Source organism: Barbus barbus (genome assembly GCF_936440315.1).
Source record: "Barbus barbus genome assembly, chromosome: 47".
NCBI classification, from domain to species: Eukaryota; Metazoa; Chordata; class Actinopteri; order Cypriniformes; family Cyprinidae; genus Barbus; species Barbus barbus.
Genome location: NC_136725.1, coordinates 385,450 through 407,532, shown reverse-complemented (window position 1 = coordinate 407,532; position 22,083 = coordinate 385,450).

Below are 22,083 nucleotides of genomic sequence, written 5' to 3'. Positions count from 1 at the left end.
CAATCAGAATACTTCAGCATTCTTTTTCAATTATTTTTCCTTTTTTATTACTCAAATAATTATTTTTGTATTTTTTAGTGCTCAAATAAATCTGTCTATTATTTTATAATTGAAAAACTATGCAGGAACATGTATAATGATTAAAATAGCGTGTATAATTCTGCAATCCATTTGGTGGTTATTTTTCCTCAAACAGGGGGGTGGGGGGACTATAAATAGTTTATATCTCACTATAAAATATTGCAGGAATCTAATTTTTCATGGTATCCTCTTCAAATTTGAAATATAAGCTCATGAGACACATGGCTTTCAACCCATTACTTTTCTGGATTGCTCCAGGACTTATTTCATGTATTTGTATATGAAATAAAAAAAACATTCAGTGTGGAAAAATATTTTTCAAGGCACGTCAGTGTGTATAACTTTTTATCTTTTTGAACATTATCAACTCTGTATGATGGATAGTAAAGCCGAGAGTGTCTTCTTTTCAAAGATACCTAATTTGTTTGTGTAAACACACTTTGTCACAAACTGTTACCATTTTAATTTAGGTAGGTTATTTTCACCTATGAGGCCCACAATGGGGGCGAAGGTTAACAGGTTAAACAATATAAACAAGTCTTTATTTATCTAAACCTAAGACATAAACTAATCTAACTTATGAACAAACATTCACACAGTCACACGTTGCAGAAAGAGAGAGAAAATAATGAGTTTAAGAGGATGAAAATATGAAATCCCAAGTTTACAGCAATATGTGCAATTGCATAGACCTGAACAACCATCAATCACTTATTTAACCCTCGCTTTGAGTTTCTCAATGAGGCTAACATTTGTATTAATCTGCACCGATTCAGTAAAACTGGAGGTTACTTGTGTTGCCTTTGTGTTAAGGGATTCCCTTCTGTCCTCATCATTGCAGGAAAGGGGGTTTCCCCAGGTTCGCTGATTGGATGAGAGTTCAGTAGTCATTGAAGTGACGTTTTGGGCGTTGGCTGACGGCTGAAGTTGCAGAGTTGTGGGCTGGTTGCAGTTTTAGATGGGCGCTCGAGGTCGGACTCGGAGACACGGCGTTGGCAAACTTAGACTTGGCACACGAAACTCAACGGAAAGAAATGAAACTAAAATAAAAGAATAAAAGGATGTAAAGAGACTAGGTGGTATTTCTTATCATCATGGTGTTAGCTGGCCGAAGCACGCTCAAAGAGCAGCGTCAAAGCGCGGTTGCAAAAGCAGAAGAGACATTTAATAGAGCATTTTAAGAGAGCTTCAAGAGATTGTAAGAGAATAAAAAAAGAGAAAACATGATGGTGTCCTGAGGTTTTAAACTCTGCTTTCAGACCGTCCCATCTGGACGTCTTTACCAATTAGAAATTATCTTAGCTGTTGCTTTGTTCCTGCCCCAATCATAAATCATGTTATCTGGTCCGAATTTTCCAAGCTCTTGCTCAGCATACTTTTGGATGTGATTTCTATAACCAGAATATGATACATTTTACAAATAATTATTTGGAAGAAACATTTCAAGCATGAAGATCCAAACACACACATACTAAACACTTGGGGGGGAGACCCGCCCAAGAGAGTCTATAGCTGTAATTTTCTATCACAGGTTTACATGTGACTTTCATGTGGTTCGTTTCTTTTGACCATCAGTCTTTGGATTACTTGCCCCAAACTTAACAGTCTTTGTCCTGAATTGGAATCATCAATAAGTGTTCTTTTGTTTTAATGTTGCAAGCTGTTCAAAGCTGCTAATTGGTGGACTTGCTTCAGGCTAGTGGCTAGGAATCTGATTTATGGCGTTGTCCTGTTGCATTGGGGCCCCCTCCGGAATGTCGGCTCCTCGTGTTTCAATGTTCTGAATGCATCTTAAATTTGTCTGATTCGGGCTCTGATATTCTACAACAGATTGGCTGTACACACGAAAACGCAAATGTGTTGTTTTCAGATTTATCCACTCTGGGACCCGGTTTCAAAAAATAGCGGTTTCAGGCTCCCAAAACGCCAGATCCATCTGGACGAAACGGCGATACGATACAACATTTTTACGTATACAGCTAAATGTGTCTCCGTGTATACGGGGACTCGCTGTGATAGTTTTTTGTATGACTGTGTAGAGCAGATGATTGAATGAAACGCTTCCCACATGCGGTGCAGTGATACGGTTTCTCTCCAGTGTGAATCCTCTCGTGTTTTTTCAGATGCGATGAATTAATGAATCTCTTGTCACAGTATGAACACTTAAAAGGTTTCTCTCCAGTGTGGATCATCTCATGTGTTTTCAGATGTGATGAATGATTGAATCTCTTGCCACAGTGAGAACATTTATAAGGTTTTTCTCCAGTGTGGATCTTCTCATGTGTTTTCAGTAGTGGTGTCAGAATTAGCGCGTTAACGCATGCTAGTAATTATTTTCAGATTAACGCGTTAAAAATATTTAACGCAATTAACGCAAGGGCGGGGCTAGGGTTGGCCACCCCATTCGCAACTGCTGCCTCTGTCTCTTTTTTTCTTGCAAAGGATTGCGTTTATTTAGATGCAGAATGTCTTTATGACCACATCAAACGGGAGAAGTTTCAGACACGTGCTCTATACGTCGCCTCCACGCCAGACGCGAGTCAAACAAAGTAAAGTAAAGTCGTGACGTATTGTCAAGTATGGTGACCCATACTCAAAATTGGTGCTCTGCGTTTAACCCATCCAAGTGCACACACACAGCAGTGAGTAGTGAACAAATGCGCACACACACACACACACACACACCGTGAACACACACCCGGAGCAGTGGGCAGCCATGCTGCAGCGCCCGGGGAGCAGTTGGGGGTTCGGTGCCTTGCTCAAGGGCACCTCAGTCGTGGTATTGAGGGTGGAGAGAGCGCTGTACATTCACTCCCCCCACCTACAATCCCTGCCGGCCGGGGACTCGAACCCGCAACCTTTCGATTACGAGTCCGACTCTCTAACCATTAGGCCACGACTTCCCCAAGAGCGTAAAAGATACTGTGCTCGTAGCGCGCACTCTTCAAATACACTCACAAAGGTGCCGGTGCGCGCTGTAGCCTATATCATTTCATATCATACAGCAAAAGAAACTACGTGCATGCAATGTCGTAGTTATGCCGTCAGTTAAGGCATGAAGTAACCAAAAAGGCGATTAAAGCTGCCTTAAACTGTGTGCATGCATGCAATATGTTATATATGCGTCACATTTAAGTACATGTCTCTGAAATGGTTTTAAAAACTGTCCTGAGGCACCCTAGCACTGTCTCCCTCATCTAAAATACCCAATTCAACTCATCCGCTCATTAGTTGAGACTTTCAGACCTGAAGTGAGTCAGAAAATGTAAAGAGATTTGTGAGAAAATAAGATGCATGTCAGATCCCCATCACCTTCAGCAGCAGCAGCTTTTAAAGCAATAGCAGGCAAATAAGTTAATAACCAGCTGCTGTGATGTCTATTAATAAAAGAACAAAATAAAAAAGAGCAAATCAATAACTTTTATAGTTTTAAGGGGTTCATCTATATTAATTTAGAATTTAGTGTTTGGTAAGTATTAATTTTCTGTATATTTCTGCTGAAGGGCACAGCTAGCTAAATATGTCATTTATTATAATGGGTTCATGTGAAGATTGTTTTAAGTTCACTTAAATTAGACGTTAAGTCTAATAAATATTAAAATTGATAGCTCTCAATTATACTGTAATGCTGAATGGCTACAGTCAATGGTTAAATATTCAGGGGGCAAAAAAATTTTTTTTATAGAGACATCAGTAGTATTGATATCAGTGATGCTGGCCTTCAATCATGAAAAAGATACCATTAAAGAAATATAAAAAATATACTGTCTTTATGTTGTTTGTACATTGTACATTTGAAGATTGTTTATTTAAAAACTTGAATGTTAGGTGGGGTTAAGCGTGATTAATCACAATTAATTTTAGAAAAATGTGTGATTAATTAGTTAATTTTTTTAATCGATTGACAGCACTAGTTTTCAGGTCTCCTGACCTATTGAATCTCTTGTCACAGTGTGAACACTTGTAAGGTTTCTCTCCAGTGTGGATCATCTCATGTGTTTTCAGATGTGATGACCGACTCAATCTCTTGTCACAGTGTGAACACTTATAAGGTTTCTCTCCAGTGTGGATCCTCTCATGTCTTTTTAGGTCTCCTGAATCACTGAATCTCTTAATGAATTGTGGACACTTATAAGGTTTCTCTCTAGTGTGGATCCTCTCATGTGTTTTCAGATGTGTCGATCGACTGAATCTCTTGTCACAGTGTGAACACTTATAAGGTTTCTCTCCAGTGTGGATCCTCTCATGCAGTTTTGTACACGTCGCTGAAGTAAAAGTTTTTTCACACTCAAAGCACATGTACTCTCCCACAGCAGTATGTATTTTCTGACCTACTTTCAAATTTTGTAGACACACAAAACTGCTACCACACAATTTACATGAATGTGCCTTCTACTTTGCATGAACTTTCAAGTGTTTCTTCAGAACTGAAGCCCATAAAAACATTTTACCGCATTGATCACATGCGTGCTGCTTCTCTTCAGTGTGGATGTTCATGTGATCCTTAAGGTTTGCTGATCGTGTGAAACTCTTCCCGCACTGCTCACAAGTGAATGGTTTCTCTCCAGTATGAACTCTCATGTGATGCTCAAGACTTGTTTTGCATGTGAAACTCTTTCCACACTGAGTGCAGATGAAAGATTTCTTGGATCCTCTTTTCTTTAAATCTATCAGTTTCATTTGAGGGCAACTCAAAGGTTTTTCTTCAGTTTTGACATGATTTTTCTCCTCAACTTCACTTGATTCTTCATTCTTCTCTTTTTCTTCAATCAACTCTGAAATAAAAGTAAAAACAGTGAAATGTGAACATAAAAGTGAACCCTGATGTAACAGTGCAGGGCTCCAGACTAACATTTGAGAGCAGCGCCACTAACTTTTACAGATGGTGATGCCAGCAGTAGGTTTGGTAGCGCTGGGTGGCTGGTGTGTGGGGTATCAAAAATAATAAAATTACTACTGTTTTGCATTAATAAGTGCAGTTACTAATAATATTACATTCTTGGTAATACACATTTGAGAGTAAAGCACTGAGCTTGAGTTGGGAAGCATACAAAATTTACTTTTAGTAACATCAGTAACATGCAAAATCTAATTTTCATATAGAAAATTAATATATTCTACTCTTACTTAATGTACCATTATTCTTCTACAGCATTATATAGAACTGACCGACAACTTCAGTGATTTTAATTGATGTGCAATTCAGATGCGTAGAAAAGTTTGCTGATTTACATTTTACATTTATTCATTTAGCTGACGCTTTTATCCAAAGCGACTTACAATTGCTATATATGTCAGAGGTCGCACGCCTCTGGAGCAACTAGGGGTTAAGTGTCTTGCTCAGGGACACATTGGTGTCTCACAGTGGATTCGAACCCGGGTCTTTCACACCAAAGGCATGTGTCTTATCCACTGCGCCATCACCACCACCATTGATTTATAACTTTTCTTACTACATACACAAAAATAGCACAAAACTTTGACAGAATTTGATTTCTTGATGATCTGATGTTTTATAGTAGTTATTTTATTTTAAAATATAAAGCAAGTACAAATTAATGACTAATAAGCCAATAAGTGCTTGTAGGAGCCATTTTGAGTTAAATAAAAAATTTTGTGCTACTGGAGCACTGGTATATTTTGTTAGATTTAGGGTCCTTTATTTTGTAGGGACTTTTAGTTTGACGGTTGGTGAGAATGTTTTAAGTTAAAGATGGCCGCCTCTCACCTTTCTAAAAAACAAAAGAACAAGGAAGCTGTTGGAACGTAGTAAGCATACAGTTCTTTACAATGCTATTTAAATGCTATTGAAACGCTATTGAAACGCTATTGAATCACTATTGAACACTATTTGGACATTATTTTTGATATTAAGTTGTGCTTTTTTTGACCACCATTTTTCAACCACTTCCCAATCGTTTGTTGGATTACTGGAGTCCATGCTTTGTCTGTTACTACCAACCTACTTACCTGCCTGCTGCCTGCCTTGCTCTGCTTACCTGCCCTGTTTACCTATCTGCTGGAATCCCATCTCATCCACCTCAAAAAAGGTACAATTTAAGTTTCTCTGTGTTGGATAGCTTGTCAAAGAAGCTAAGCAATACGTCCCAGCTAAGAGTGGTCCGCCACTACATTAAGTAAAGAACTTTGCAATCGTTTACACTGCTTCACAATCAAATTGTTTGGAACCCATGGAAGCATTTGTTTGACTGATAATGAAGCGTAAAAGTTTTTTTTTTTTTTGATACTTTGGAGTTGACGAAGTTTTGGATCTTTTGAGAATTTACCTTTTCAAGTTCACTATTGGAGTGCATCATCGTTTATTACTGGATTTGCTACTGGAGCGGTCAATGATTTTTTGTTCACGCATATGAAAGCTTAAATGAATCTCTTTGTGGTTGTTCTCAAAAAAGCTAAAATATGGCTGATGACAAACTTAAAGAGCTTTGCGCAACGCGCAGAGGAAAACTTGGCGTGTGTACCCGTAAAATGAATGAATTAAAGGAATTATTAAAAGGTGGAGATATTGAAGCCATTGACACAGGCATTGAACATCTCCATGTGGCATTGGATGAATTTAAAGATGTGCATCAATCTGTGCAAGTGCTGTGTGAGGAAAAGGAAAAGAAAAGTGACGATGATTGGTACCAACCAAAGATGCAAACCTTTGAAACATTTTTGAATGAGGTAGAAATGTGGAAGAATGCTCAAAGCTATGAACCCCAAACTGTGGTGTCTCCGCTGGACAGTATATCCATTGTGGCAGAATGTTCGTCAGTGTCTTCCGCCCGTTTAAAAGCTGAAGCTGAAAAGGCAGCTCTATTGCAACGTACTGAAGGACTGAAGAAAAAACACGCCTTGGAAATGGAAAGAATTAAAGTGCAAAATGCAATGGAAAGAGTTGAACTTGAAACAGAGTTGGCTGCAGCTAATGCAAAAGTGTGAGTGTTACAGAGCATTGATGCTGAATCTATGAACTCTAAACTCATATCGACAGAAGTTTCAGAATTGCCAGGAGATGGCATGAATGCGTATCTGGAGAGCAATTATGACAGAATCAAGGAACATGTTCATCCAGAATCCTCACCAGTGGAATATGCCAGAATCTCTACTGTTCCCAAAACACCATTGCAAAAGGTTTTAACACAGGATACAAGACCATGGAGGTCACAAAAACCTGTTCAGACCTTACAATTGAATCCGACCAGTCAAGCAGCTGCAGGTACTTCCTTTCCATGTGCTCCTTTAAGCTCAGATACCAGCAACCTGGGTGCTGTTGCTGATCTTATTGCACAGCAACAGAAAATGACTTTACTTCCAACTAGGCATCTACCCATGTTTAACGGTGAACCTCTGAACTTCAGACCATTTATGCAGGCATTCGAACACTGTATTGAGAGAAACACCAGCAATAGCCAAGACAGACTGTATTACCTTGAACAATACACCACTGGCCAACCTAAAGAGCTGGTCAGAAGTTGCCTTCATATGGATGCAGATAGAGGGTATGCTGAGGCAAAACGGCTATTGGAACTTCATTTTGGAGATTAATTTAAAATTACTAATGCTTATATGGATAAAGCCTTAAATTGGAATAATATCCCATCAGACAATGGAGAAGCTCTGTACAGTTATGCTCTTTTCCTCCGTGGATGCTGTAATGTAATGCGTACCTTAAGGTACATGGATGAGCTGAACCTTCCATTAAACCTGAGGCTTCTAATCTCCAAGGTGCCTTACAAAGTGAAAGAAAAATGGAGATCACATGCTTTTGACATCAGGAAACGAACAGGAGCAAGAGCCACGTTTGCCGATCTTGTCCTCTTCCTGGAAAGGCAGGCCAGGATTCTACAAGACCCAGTCTTTGGTAACCTCCAAGACCTGCTCCTCAAATAGAAGGTCACCAAAAACAGCCGCTAACAGTAGCAAGCCAATGAGTTCCATGCAGAAGAGCAGAGGGAGCAGTTTCGCCACAACATTATCAGTTGCACCAAAGAACAACACAGAGAGCACAATGCAAGTATCAAATGTGCCCAAAAACAGTTCATCAAAACTCTGTCCTGCCTGCATGAGATTGTGTCATGTCAAGAGCTGATGAAGAAGTCTCACAACGCTCGAGTTGAGCTGCTAAAGACTAAAGGTGTCTGCTTTGGTTGTCTTTTAAAGTCGTGACGTATTGTCAAGTATGGTGACTCATACTCGAAATTGGTGCTCTGCGTTTAACCCATCCAAGTGCACACACACAGCAGTGAGTAGTGAACAAATGCACACACACCGTGAACACACACCCGGAGCAGTGGGCAGCCATGCTGCGGCGCCCGGGGAGCAGTTGGGGGTTCGGTGGTATTGAGGGTGGAGAGAGCGCTGGACATTCCCTCCCCCCACCTACAATTCCTGCCGGCCGGGGGCTCGAACTCGCAACCTTTCGATTACGAGTCCGACACTCTAACCATTAGGCCACAACTTCCCCATGTCTTGCTAAAGGACACATGAGTTTGACTTGCAAAAATAGACAAACCTGTTCAATTTGTTCAAAATTACATCCCACTATCTTGCATATACCTCAAAATGTAATGAAAGAGCAGAGTAATGCAGGTCCTACAGACAAAAAGGCAGTGAGCAGTGGGTTGGTTTCACTGAAAAGAGAGGCACTTGATTGTAGTGATAAACATTGTACACTTGCAATAATACCAGTTCAAGTCAAAATGAGTAATTCAAATCATGTAGTTCAGACATACGCTTTCCTTGACCCAGGGAGTTCCGCAACATTTTGCACAGAACAACTTAGGAGGAACTTGAATACTAATGGGAAACATCAGCAAATACTTCTGCGCACTATGGGGCAAAAGACATCTGTTAACAGTCTGGTAGTCAAGGGCCTGGAAGTGTGTAGCTTGGAAGCAAAGGAATTCATAAAATTACCTGAAGTTTACACTCAGCAGGAAATTCCAGTCAACAGGGAACATATCCCCAGACGAGAAGATATTCGAAAATGGCCCTATCTTCAAGATGTTGATATTCCCAACATTAATGCTGGGATTGACCTTCTGATTGGGATTAATGCACCCAAATTGATGGAACCTTGGAGAATTATCAATAGCCAGGGTAATGGACCCTTTGCTGTTAAAACACTGCTAGTATGGGTGGTGAATGGACTTCTCCACAATGAGGATGTATGCGTCAAAAAGCAAGGTCAGAAATCTATTCATGCACATCGGATTTCTGTTGATAACCTGAGTGAACTTTTGATTCAGCAATACAACCATGATTTCCCAGAAAAGTGTTTTGAGGAAAAGAAACAAATGTCGGTGGAAGACCACAAATTCATGCAGATAATGGACAGCTCTGTTGAATTAGTGGATGGACATTACCAATTGCCTTTGCCATTCAAGAAGGATAATCCTATGATGCCAAACAACAGTCACATGGCAGAGCAACGAGCACTGTCTTTAAAAAGAAAGTTTCAAAGGAATAGTGACTTTCATAATGAGTATAGGGCATTTATGGAAAAGGTCCTATCATGCGGACATGCTGAACTTGTACCCCAAGACCAGTTGATGCAGGAAAATGGAAAAGTGTGGTATATTCCGCACCATGGTGTGTTTCACCCAAGGAAGGGGAGCTTGCGTGTGGTATTTGACTGCTCTGCAGCTTATCAGGGTGCCTCACTGAACAATGAACTCATTCAAGGTCCAAATCTTACAAACAGCTTAATTGGGGTCTTAGTCCGTTTTCGTCTTGACAACATCGCTATCATGGCTGATGTGGAGAAAATGTACTATCAAGTAAAGGTCCCATCTCATCATGTGAATTTCTTGCGCTTCCTTTGGTGGCCAAATGGGGACGTTAGTCAGCCACTGAAAGAGTACAGTAAGATCGTACATCTTTTTGGCGCAACATCATCAGCTAGCTGTGCAAGTTATGCTTTAAAGAGGACAGCTGAGGATAACAAGGGGTGCTTCTCAGCTGATGCAACTAGCACAGTCAAGAACAACTTCTATGTGGATGATTTGTTGAAGGTGGTGGACACCGAGGGCCATGCCATTAGACTTTGTAAAGAGCTGAAATTACTCTGTGCAACTGGAGGCTTTAAATTGACCAAATGGATTAGTAACAACAGAGCTGTATTGGCCTCCATTCCAGAACCTGAGAGGGCCAAGGACATAAAGAATCTTGACCTTGACATAGATTTGCCAGTGGAAAGAGCTCTCGGTGTGCAGTGGTATGTTAAGGAAGACACTTTCACATTCCAGGTGAACATAAAGGAGTGTCCATGCACCAGACGTGGGATTCTGTCTATGGTCAGTTCTATATATGACCCACTTGGATTCCTTGCACCTCTCACCTTTCCGGCAAAACACATCTTGCAAGAGTTGTGCAAGCAGAACATTGGATGGGATGAAGAATTGCCAGAGGTCCAGGCTCAAGCCTGGAAGCAATGGTGGCAAGATCTTCCAAGAGTGAGGGAGTTCAAGGTCAACCGATGCCTTGTACCAAACAACTTTGGAGATGTCAAAACAGCACAGATGCACCACTTCTGTGATGCGAGTGACCTTGGGTATGGAGCAGTTACCTATCTTAGGCTGACTGGCAGCAAAAAGGTCCACGTCACCTTTATAATGGGAAAAGCCCGAGTTGCTCCCTTAAAACTGATGACCACACCACGAATGGAGCTCACTGCTGCAGTTTTGGCCGTACGAATGGACAAGATGCTATCTGAGGAGTTGCATATGGAATTGGAAAAGTCTCTGTTTTGGACAGATAGCATGACTGTTCTAAGGTACATCCGGAATGAAAGCAGAAGATTCCTTACCTTTGTGGCAAACCGTGTTAATGTCATCAGAAGTGCGTCAGATGTCTCCCAATGGAAGTATATAGCCACAAAACTCAATCCTGCCGATTACGCCTCCCGGGGACTACATGTCAACATATTCTTGAAAAGAACAACATGGATCAGTGGGCCAGACTTTCTGAAGGAACCATCTCATTGCTGGCCAGAGCTTCCATCTGAACCCATTCTGTCTCCAGATGACCCTGAATTAAGAAAAGGAGTTGTCACTGTCAATGTTGCTGTGAAGGAAAACTGTGATGCCACTACTTACCTCATGAATTATTTCTCAACTTGGATGGGGCTTAAGAAAGCTGTGGCATGGTTCCTGAGGTTCAAGTCTGTTCTGTTGAAATTACTTAAGAATGGCAAGAAAGATCTAAACAGACATATGACCACAAGAAAAGGAAAACATGAAAAGACAGGTCCATATGTACTATCAATCAGTGATCTAGAGGATGCTGAGGTCGCAATCTTACAGTTTTGCCAAAGGCAGGGATTCCCACAAGAAATAGCCTGTTTGCAGAAAGGCATGCAAAATATAAACAGAAACAGCTCCATCTACAGGCTAAATCCTCTTCTGGCCAATGGCATCTTAAGGGTTGGTGGACGTCTGAGTAAAATGGCAATGCCCACTGAGCAGAAACACCCTGCTATTCTCCCTAAGGACCATCACGTTTCCAAACTCTTACTTCAGCACATCCATCAAGAAGTTGGACACAGTGGAAGAAATTTCATGCTCTCCAAACTCAGACAAAGATATTGGATTCCTTGCACCAACACTCTGGCCAGAAAGGTAGTTTATGAATGCACCAGGTGTAGAAGAGTCAAGTTGAGTGCAGGTGAACAAAAAATGTCAGACTTGCCAGTTGACAGGTTGACCCCTGACCTTCCACCCTTCACGCATGTAGGGGTCGATTATTTTGGGCCATTAGAGGTAAAACGAGGTCGCAGCATTGTAAAACGGTACGGCGTAATTTTCACATGTCTTACCAGCCGTGCTATACACTTGGAGGTTGCACATTCACTTGATACTGACTCTTGCATTCATGCATTCAGACGTTTCATTGCCAGAAGAGGACCAGTGTCCGAGTTGCGGTCAGATAATGGAACAAACTTTGTTGCAACTGAAAAGGAACTAAAAGAGTCCTTGAAATCTTGGAACATGCAACAAATTGAAAAAAGTCTGCTCCAAAAGGGAGTGAAATGGACATTTAACCCTCCCCATGGTGCCCATTATGGAGGGATATGGGAGAGGTTGATTCGCATGATCAAAATGATGTTACGGTCAGTCACCAGCCAGCAGTATCTGGATGATGAAGGCCTTCAAACAGTAATGTGTGAGGTTGAGGCCATTCTCAATAGCCGTCCACTCACGACTGTTTCTGATAACCCAAATGACTTGGAGCCGTTAACGCCTAATCATATACTGCAGCTTAAGGTGCAGCCTGTTTTACCTCCAGGTTTGTTCGTGAAAGAAGATCTTTATACCAGACGTCGCTGGAGACAGATCCAGTACATTGCCGACTTATTTTGGAAACGCTGGGTTCGAGAGTACCTCCCTCTTCTGCAAACACGGCAAAAATGGTCTCGTGTCAAGACGTAACTTCTGTCCAGGAGACGTCGTGCTAGTAGCCGATAGCACAGCACCGAGAGGATCATGGATGCTGGCTAGTCACTGAAGCCTTCCCTGACTCCAAAGGCTTGGTCCGCAGTGTACGGCTTAAAACCAAAACAAGCCAGCTTGAAAGACCTATCAGTAAGATCTGCTTGCTAGTAGAAGGCCAGCAATCTAAAGCTGACTGAGACCTGAATGAACTTGCGCACGTGCACACATTATCGTACATATGCATACACTGAATCTTTGCACTCATTTATCCTTGTGAATAATGCATAATGAGTTTAAGGGAGTAATATATGGCTCCTTGGAAAATTACATTTAGTTAGTTATAGCTTGCTTCCTGCAATAGCTATAAGGGGCCGGCTATGTAGGAGCCATTTTGAGTTAAATCAAAATTTTTGTGCTATTGGAGCACTGGTATATTTTGTTAGATTTAGGGTCCTTTATTTTGTAGGGACTTTTAGTTTGACGGTTGGTGAGAATGTTTTAAGTTAAAGATGGTCGCCTCTCACCTTTCTAAAAAAACAAAAGAACAAGGAAGCTGTTGGAACGTAGTAAGCATATAGTTCTTTACAATGCTATTGAAATGCTATTGAATCACTATTGAATCACTATTGAACACTATTTGGACATTATTTTTGATATTAAGTTGTGCTTTTTTTTTGACCACCATTTTTCAACCACTTCCCAATCGTTTGTTGGATTACTGGAGTCCATGCTTTGTCTGTTACTACCAACCTACTTACCTGCCTGCTGCCTGCCTTGCTCTGCTTACCTGCCCTGTTTACCTATCTGCTGGAATCCCATCTCATCCACCTCAAAAAAGGTACAATTTAAGTTTCTCTGTGTTGGATAGCTTGTCAAAGAAGCTAAGCAATACGTCCCAGCTAAGAGTGGTCCGCCACTACAGTGCTCTTGTGCTGCCATCTACTGGTTATTGTGGTAATTTGATGTATTTTAAAATTTTACACAAGTGCTTTTTAACCACAAAACTATATTTTGGATCATTTTTAGAGTTTTAAAGTGCTGGAAACAGCTGTGTGGAATACTTGAAAATAGCGTTGTTCCAATTCCGATACTAGTATCGGAAATTCCACCGATACCACAAAAAATTCTGGCATCGGTATCGGAGAGTGATTGAACCCATGTACCGATCCGATACCATTTTTTTAAACAAGACCAATAGTTATGCCCGCTAGCTTTGCTTAACGCTGCAAATCAGAAATCAATTCTTCTTCGCTGCTCAGAATGGAAACACAGGAAGTTGTGCTGTGTTGCCCCAAGCAACCACTATTTAGAGCAGCGAAGAGGAAATATAAACATGCTAGCACATTGCCAGTAAATATCTCTCGCATATGCGACTAAATCGTCACCCTGAGTGACTAAATGATGTCTAGTATTAGCCACTGGCTAATAAATGCTCAGATTTTACTTGCCAGTGTGTGAGTTGGAGGCCATGTATAAGTTTAGCACAGATATATTTTCACTCGCTGAACACTCTGACTGAGTGCTTGAGAGTTTCACTCTTCGTCAAGCGATCTGTGCTATTTTTCAGTTCATCTGAATGGATGCGCAGCGCACCTATATTTGATGTACCGTAAACTCTAATGAGACAGTCTTATATAACATGCAGAATTGACGCGTTACATGTAAACAATATTCTTTGTTGTTTTTTCTTGTCAAAATAATGGATTTCCTTTGGAATTCTTCAGCTTAATTCTGCGCGGTAAGCGCAGAGGTATACGAGCTAGGCTAAGGGCTAACCCCACAAGACCAGCTCTTCCAAAACTCATGCTCTCAAAAGTTCGCTCTCTGGAAAACAAACTGGACTTAATTCAACTCAGGCGGTCTACACAGCATGAGGCAAGGGATTGTTGTGTGTTTGTTTTCACCGAAACATGGCTAAACGACAACATCCCGGACTCCGCCATTCAGCAGCACGGGCTTACCAGATACCGAGCGGACAGAGATTCTGGTAAGACCCGCGGAGGTGGCTTGTGTGTGTATATCAACAAAGAATGGTGTAACAATGCTGCGGTATTATCAAAACACTGTTCATCGCTGGTGGAGTTTATGTTTGTGAAGTGCCGACCGTTCTATCTGTTATCTATTATTATGTTTAATACATTATAGTAGGGCTGTATGATTAATTGAATGTGATTGTCAGTAAAGCCAGTTTTGCAATCAGAAGTAAATCTCCATCACATGCTTTCAGATGGAGCAGCATCTTGTCACAGAGCTGTAGTTCACTGACAAGCTACGCAAAAAAAAAAGACAAAAATTTGCTGACGATTTCATCGATATTATGATATCGATGATAAAGTTGTTCATGTAGCTTCTCAGAGAACTACGGCTCTATGTAGTGAATGCTGCTCCATCTGAAAGCATGTGAAATTCCACATTTAATAACATGTTTTTACTCCAAACTATGAAGGTAAATTTGGTGCAAAACAGCTGAGCATCCATGACAGCAGAATTTATAGTTGTAGAGAATAGCCACACATGTGTATCAGTAAATTTGAAGCCACAGACAAAAGTTGCAAACTTGTAGATGTTTTTCTCTCTCCCACAAACACAACACAATAGTTACACCTTCTCGGATCCTTCATTGCAGAGACACAAATCCTATTCTACGAATCACAAATCAAGAAACTCGTACTCTCACATGTTTTGCTGCTATTGCTGCAGTGAATATGGTGCAAAACACATTCACACACCTGCATCAAAAATGTGAAGTCACGGACGAATTGTGTACATCCACAGATTGCAATGAGATTTGCACACTTGTACAATGTTTTCTTACATATATATTTTTTTTTCCTCAGATGCTTTTTCGAGCACAAACACAAGTACACAACGACAACGGCTTGAATCTGCTGCTACGAGTCTTAATGCTGTTTTTCACCTGCAAATGACTAGTTTCGCGCTCTCTCCCTTTTGCACCACATATCTGTGTGATAAATGGAGCAAAAGTGATTTGTGCATCTGTAGAGACAACAGCGAGCACTCTTCAGAGATCAGAGGATTTCAGACAATCAGCTACACTGTATCCGGTTCTTGTTATTTTTTTATAGTTGTTCATGTTTTTATGTTCAAATTTGTGGATCGTATCGTCTGCAACGTCTAGGGTGTGTTTTGGAGCCATCATTACGGTGATTACATCAGCTGGTAAGGTAAATTATAACATCAGTTTACCGAATTAATCAGGGAAGCAGAATAATTCTACACTGCCTTTTTATCTCAGGTTATGTCAGACGTTACATAACAGCGAGCTAACGTGAAAATAGTAAAGAAAAGTGAGTTAAGACACACCGCTGTTGTGTACATGTTTTGTATTTTATTTTCAGGTTTTAGTCTATTGGTAATGCCACATGCAACAGAGGTGTAATAGAGTCTTTTCTTGTGATTGAATCATAGAGGTGTTAACAGGTGAGTAAGCTGCCATCAACTATATTAGCCGAATTAGACACTGGCTGCTGCTCACTAACCCACAGGTTTATAGGAACAGACTAGCAATATATAGGAAGTTTGGCTAACAAATATTATGAATGTTGTTTATTTTAATATAACCTGTAAGATCTGTTATTGTATGGTAGTTTTTTCTCTGACCATAAACTACAATAACACTGACAGGATTGTGACTCTGTTACAGGAGATTGCTCCGAGCACTAACAGGGATGCTGACTATGAGGGGCAGAATCATCAAATGGCCAGTGGTCCATTTTATTTAAATTAGGTAACTCAAAATACATTTGAATTTACATTATATTTACATTCCTGCATTTGCCAGATGCTTTAATCCAAAGCAACTTGTGCTGCATTATGTACACATTTTATTGAGTTAAGTTACCCAAACAGTATTTTCAATTACTGCTTTTTTATTTTCTAGTTTGTGCTCTGGATCATATCATCTGCAATACATTCCAGTTGGAGGCTTTTTTGTTATTGCCATTATAACAGGGATAACATCAACTGTAAGTTAGCCGAATTAAACTAGTTAAAGGTTTTTTGTTTGTTTTTAAATCGTTATCCATTCCCTGGGAATCAACCCCATTATTTCAGCAATATAACACTAAGCTCTCAATGTCAAATGCAGAAACATTAATTAATGCATTCTTGATCTCGAGGTTAGATTATTGTAATGCTTTATTGGGTGGTTGCTCTGCAGGTTTAATAAACAAACTCCAGCTGGTTCAAAATGCAGCAGCTAGAGTTCTTACTAGAACCAGGAAGTATGACCACATTAGTCCGGTTCTGTCAACACTGCACTGGCTCCCTATTAAACATCGTATACATTTTAAGATCTTGCTAATTACATATAAGGCCCTGAATGGTTTGGCACCTCAGTATTTGAGTGAGCTCTTATCACATTATAGTCCTTCACATCTGCTGCGATCTCAAAACTCTGGCCATTTGATAATACCTAGAATATCAAAATCAACTGCGGGCGGGAGATAGTTTTCCTATTTAGCGCCCAAACTCTGGAACAATCTACCTAACACTGTTCGGGAAGCAGACACACTCTGTCAGTTTAAATCTAGATTAAAGACCCTCTTTAACCTGGCTTACACATAATACACTATCACATTTCTATAATTCAAATCCGTTAAAGGATCGTTAGACTGCATTAATTAGGTCAACCAGAACCTGGAACACTTCCCAAAACACCTGATGTACTTGTTACATTGTTAGAAGAATGGTATCTACGCTAATATTAGTCTGCTTCTTTCTTATTCCAAGGTCACCGCAGCCACCCAGATCCAGACTGTATCCAGATCAGATGGTGGATCAGCACCTAGAGATGACCTCTACAGCCAGGACACCTAGATGACCCCAGAGACTGATCCCCAGTGAAGACCCTGTCTCCAAGACGGCCATCGGGACAAGACCACAGGAACCAGATGAGTCCTTTGCACAATCTGACTCTGCTGCATCTCGACACAGTATTTCCCTGTTTAATACTGTAAAGCTGCTTTGACACAATCTGCATTGTAAAAAGCGGTATATAAAATAATGGTGACTTGACTTTGATCTACTGTTTGATCTACAGGAATGCATTATAAGGAATGGATTATAAATTGAATGATTTGTGATGGATTATCAACTAATTATGCATCTTCCTTGTAGGTGCGTTCAGAGTATATCGTATTTTTAATTAATCTCAAAGTGCATACAGCACAAATCTGGCAGTTAGGGCAAATTCTGTAAACACTTCTTTGATTTATTTATTTTTTTTCTTGTGCTTGCAGGTTCATTCTGCGAATCAACCCTGGTGGCACCAAATGCAATTCAGAGTCACAGATCAGATGGATTTCTGGAAAGAGTGCACAAAGACAAAGCATCAGCTTGAATCCCCTCGTGGTGTTTCTCATCAGAGAGCTTGTCAACTTTGCCAAAATTACTGAAATTTAACAACACAAACAAATTTTTACTGTATTTTATTTCTGTGAAGTCTGTTTTGTCATGCTGCAGATACTGTCCCCAGGGGACTGTGGTGATGCCCTTTTTCAGCTCAACATGCTAGAGATAAAGATTTGTAATTTGTATTTTTAAAAAGAACATGTTCAACAATTAAAAAGAATATTATAAAGACAAATGCTAATGAGTTATTGTGCTCTTTATGGGGTTGTAAAATAATAGCAGTGTAAGGAGTGGTCTGAACGCACACACCTAACACCAGACTTCTTGACGCCGTATGGACGGCCCTCCCTTACACCTCCTGAGACCAGAAAAACATATATTTTGGGTTTTTGAGAGCCCTTGTCATTTGGAGAAACTCCACAGAACCCTCCCTAACTGCTAACTCCATTAAGTCGCAGTAATTCAAAAAAGAAATAGTGCAAAAGACTTTTAAATGCACGTCCAGGCACGGACCAGCCCAGACCTCCGAGGAACTGACCTTATGACCCGGCTATCACGCACATTCCTGAAAACGCGCGCCTTTTCTCTGTTGCGCTCTCTAAAACAGACAAAGGAATTCAACTGGTCCATGTTCGCTCATCTAACAAAGAGAAAGAAAGAGCCACACCCGGAAAGATGTTGTTTTAAAAGAACAAAGTTATACTGGCTTCTGCGACTGAAATTATACCCTGAAACAAAACACTATAGACAATAGTGATGGGTCGTTCTTGAACGATTCGTTCATTTTGAACGAATCTTTAATGTGACTCGAGAAGAACGAGTCGTCTCGGGGAGTGATTCGTTCAGTCGCGCATGCGCATTGCACAGCATTCTCGGGTTTGAGTCGTTCGTTCATCACGTGATAGCCCCATACGCTTAACCAATGCAGCCTGATCCGGAAAGAGAATTGATTAGTTCGTATATATCGAGTCTCGGGTTTGAGTCGTTCGTTCATCACGTGACAGCCCCATACGCTTAACCAATGCAGCCTGAGCCGGAAAGAGAATTGATTAGTTCTTGATCGAGTCTCGGGTTTGAGTCGTTCGTTCTTTTGTCACGTGACCACTTGCCGGATCAGTACATATCAAATAGGCTACCATAAAGTAAAACTGTATTTTTTGTATGTTGGATCATATTTAAGAATTATCATAAAATTATCAAAATATGTGTAATAAGCATTTTCCTAGAAATAAAAATGGTCTGTTCATTTTTTTGAATGCAAACATGCCTTAAAGCATGTTCTAAAATATAGCCACAGTGTTATTTTAAAGCTTATTTATTTTTTATTTATTTAAAAAAAGCCTAGCTTGTTGTGCAGTATTTTGTTTTAGTTTTTTAAGGCTCTGTGGCTTTAGTATATTTTAATTTTCTTGTATTTTTTATTTAAATAGTTTAAATTCATTTTGGAATAGTTATCCTCTTTGCTATAGCTTTTTCTGGCACAAAAATAAACAATAAAAAACAATTCAGGAGTGTGTACCGAGTGTTAATGTCTAAAGTGTCATATGTTACAAAAGTATAGTAAGTAACACTATAGTCCAATCTAAAGGGTTAACTCAAAAGACATAAATACAACAAGGTATTGTATTTTATGAAGATTAGACAAAAAAAACAAAAAAAAAAACAAAGCATAACAAGTCAAGTCAGCTTTATTGTCAATTCTTCCACATGTACAGTACATACATACAGAGAACTGAAATTGCGTTACTCTCAGACCCTTGGTGCATACAGTTAACATTAAACACTGAGAGTAGACGTTCAAATACAGATAAATACAGTTTAAACATATGCACATACAACTATACAAATGAGGACGTTTGTAGAAAAAGAAAGAAAGAGATAAAGTGGCATAAAGCACATGGCAGAATAGATAGAGTGCAAACCAGTTAAATAAAACAAAACTGTGCAGATATATGTGTAGTGCAAGAAGAGCTTAACCAACTCGTTATTATCTTTTTTTACCACATGGTGTTATGGAAAAGAACCATGTGACAGAAATTAAAAGCAATAATTTGAGACTAGAAAAGCATCACATAACTGTAAGAGTAAATAATAATACTAATAATTCTAATAATAATAATAATGACTATGCACCCGTTTGTAAGGAAGGTTGTAAATTAACTAATTTCTCTGTCCAAAACTGTCACGTCACGTGACAAAAGAACGAACGACTCAAACCCGAGACTCGATATAGAAGAACTAATCAATTCTCTTTCCGGCTCACGCTGCGTGATGAACGAACGACTCAAACCCGAGACTCGATATAGACGAACTAATCAATTCTCTTTCCGGCTCACGCTGCATTGGTTAAGCGTATGGGGCTGTCACGTGATGAACGAACGACTCAAACCCGAGACTCGATATAGACGAACTAATCAATTCTCTTTCCGGCTCACGCTGCATTGGTTAAGCGTATGGGGCTGTCACGTGATGAACGAACGACTCAAACCCGAGACTCGATATAGACGAACTAATCAATTCTCTTTCCGGCTCAGGCTGCATTGGTTAAGCGTATGGGGCTGTCACGTGATGAACGAACGACTCAAATCCGAACACTTGTCAGATAAGAGGTGGTGGGCTAATCATAGACTAAAGACCCAGGTAAACAATTAAGTAATATTTTCTGTTTCTTATAGCATAGTTTTGTATTGTTTGTAGTGGGATAAACGTTTGCATAAGTAGTAGATGTGTTTGGAAAGTAACAAATAACATTTGAATTATATTTTGCTAAAATGAACGAAATGAACGAAATGACTCGAAAAAAGATTCGTTCATTTTGCTGAACGAGACTCAAAGGTCCGAGTCGGTAAAATGATCCGAACTTCCCATCACTAATAGACAATATAGTTTATACATTAAAGGGTGTTTTTGTTTGTGACATTTATAAGCTTTTGCATTATTTTAAATCTATGGTAAATCTGTTTCCAGAACGTATAAGTTTACCTGATCATTAGTTGTTTATTTTCACATGATTAATATGTGTATTTAGGATCTGTTATCAATGTATTTAACCCAGTAATATCCTCTGTGGTCACGTGTATTTTTGTGCATATCAAAATATAAGTGTTTGGTTTCTTTAGAAAGCTAATTTTATGAATAGTATTATGGTGAATGGAAATGATTTGTTTACATATATTATGATTACAATAACGGATAGAAACTTGCTTTCAATAAGTTGTTATGTGATGAATAACTGAACCAGATAATGTATGCAAAAACACGCAACTGTGCAGGGCGGGGCTCCGCCCACAGGAACACTTGCGATTGGATCACACGCGCCAAAAGGCGGACCCCAAATCGGCCCGTTAAAACGGATGCACAACCATGAAAGGTTGGAATTGAAAACTAAAAGGTCGCTCGTCTCTCGTTCCGCTGCAAGCGCATCAGGCCTCGAACATCACGGCGAAGCAAAGCAACTAACACCAAGACTCAGTTAAACTTTGAAAGAACTTTAACATTGGAAGCTAAGACCTGAATCGACTTCCTGAACTTCCTTACATTAGAACGACGACGACCAACCACTGAAGAGTGTTCTAGTCACACGACCAACCGAGAAGCCAATCCACACGCAGTCCGTCTCTACCAAAGCAAAGGAGGAAAAAGCCTGACTTTGAACCGAAGAAAGCCTGAACTCTTTGAACCTAAAGAAACGAACAGTAAGGCAAAACAACTTTCTCTTAAATCTGTCGAACTGGTGTTTATCTTTTAAGAAGTAAAGATAAGGGTTCTTGCGTGTGATTTTCCCTCAGGTTGAAAACTAGCATTAGAAATGAAGACTCTCTTCAGAGCATAACAGACATAACATATCAGACTGATAAGCTCTTTTGCACTACAAATATATCTACACAGTGTTGTTTTTATTTAACTGGTTTTGCACTCTATCTGCCATGCGCCTTATGCCACTTTATCGATCTAATTCTTATTTTTTTCTACAATATCCTCATTTGTATATTTGTATAGTTGTATGTACATATGTTTAAACTGTATTTATCTGTATCTGAACGTGTTTAATGTTAACTGTATGCACCAAGGGTCTGAGAGTAATGCAATTTCAATTCTCTGTATGTATGTACTGTACATGTGGAAGAATTGACAATAAAGCTGACTTGATAAACAGCCCATTGCAACGTATGTGTGTGTTTATGTCTGTTTT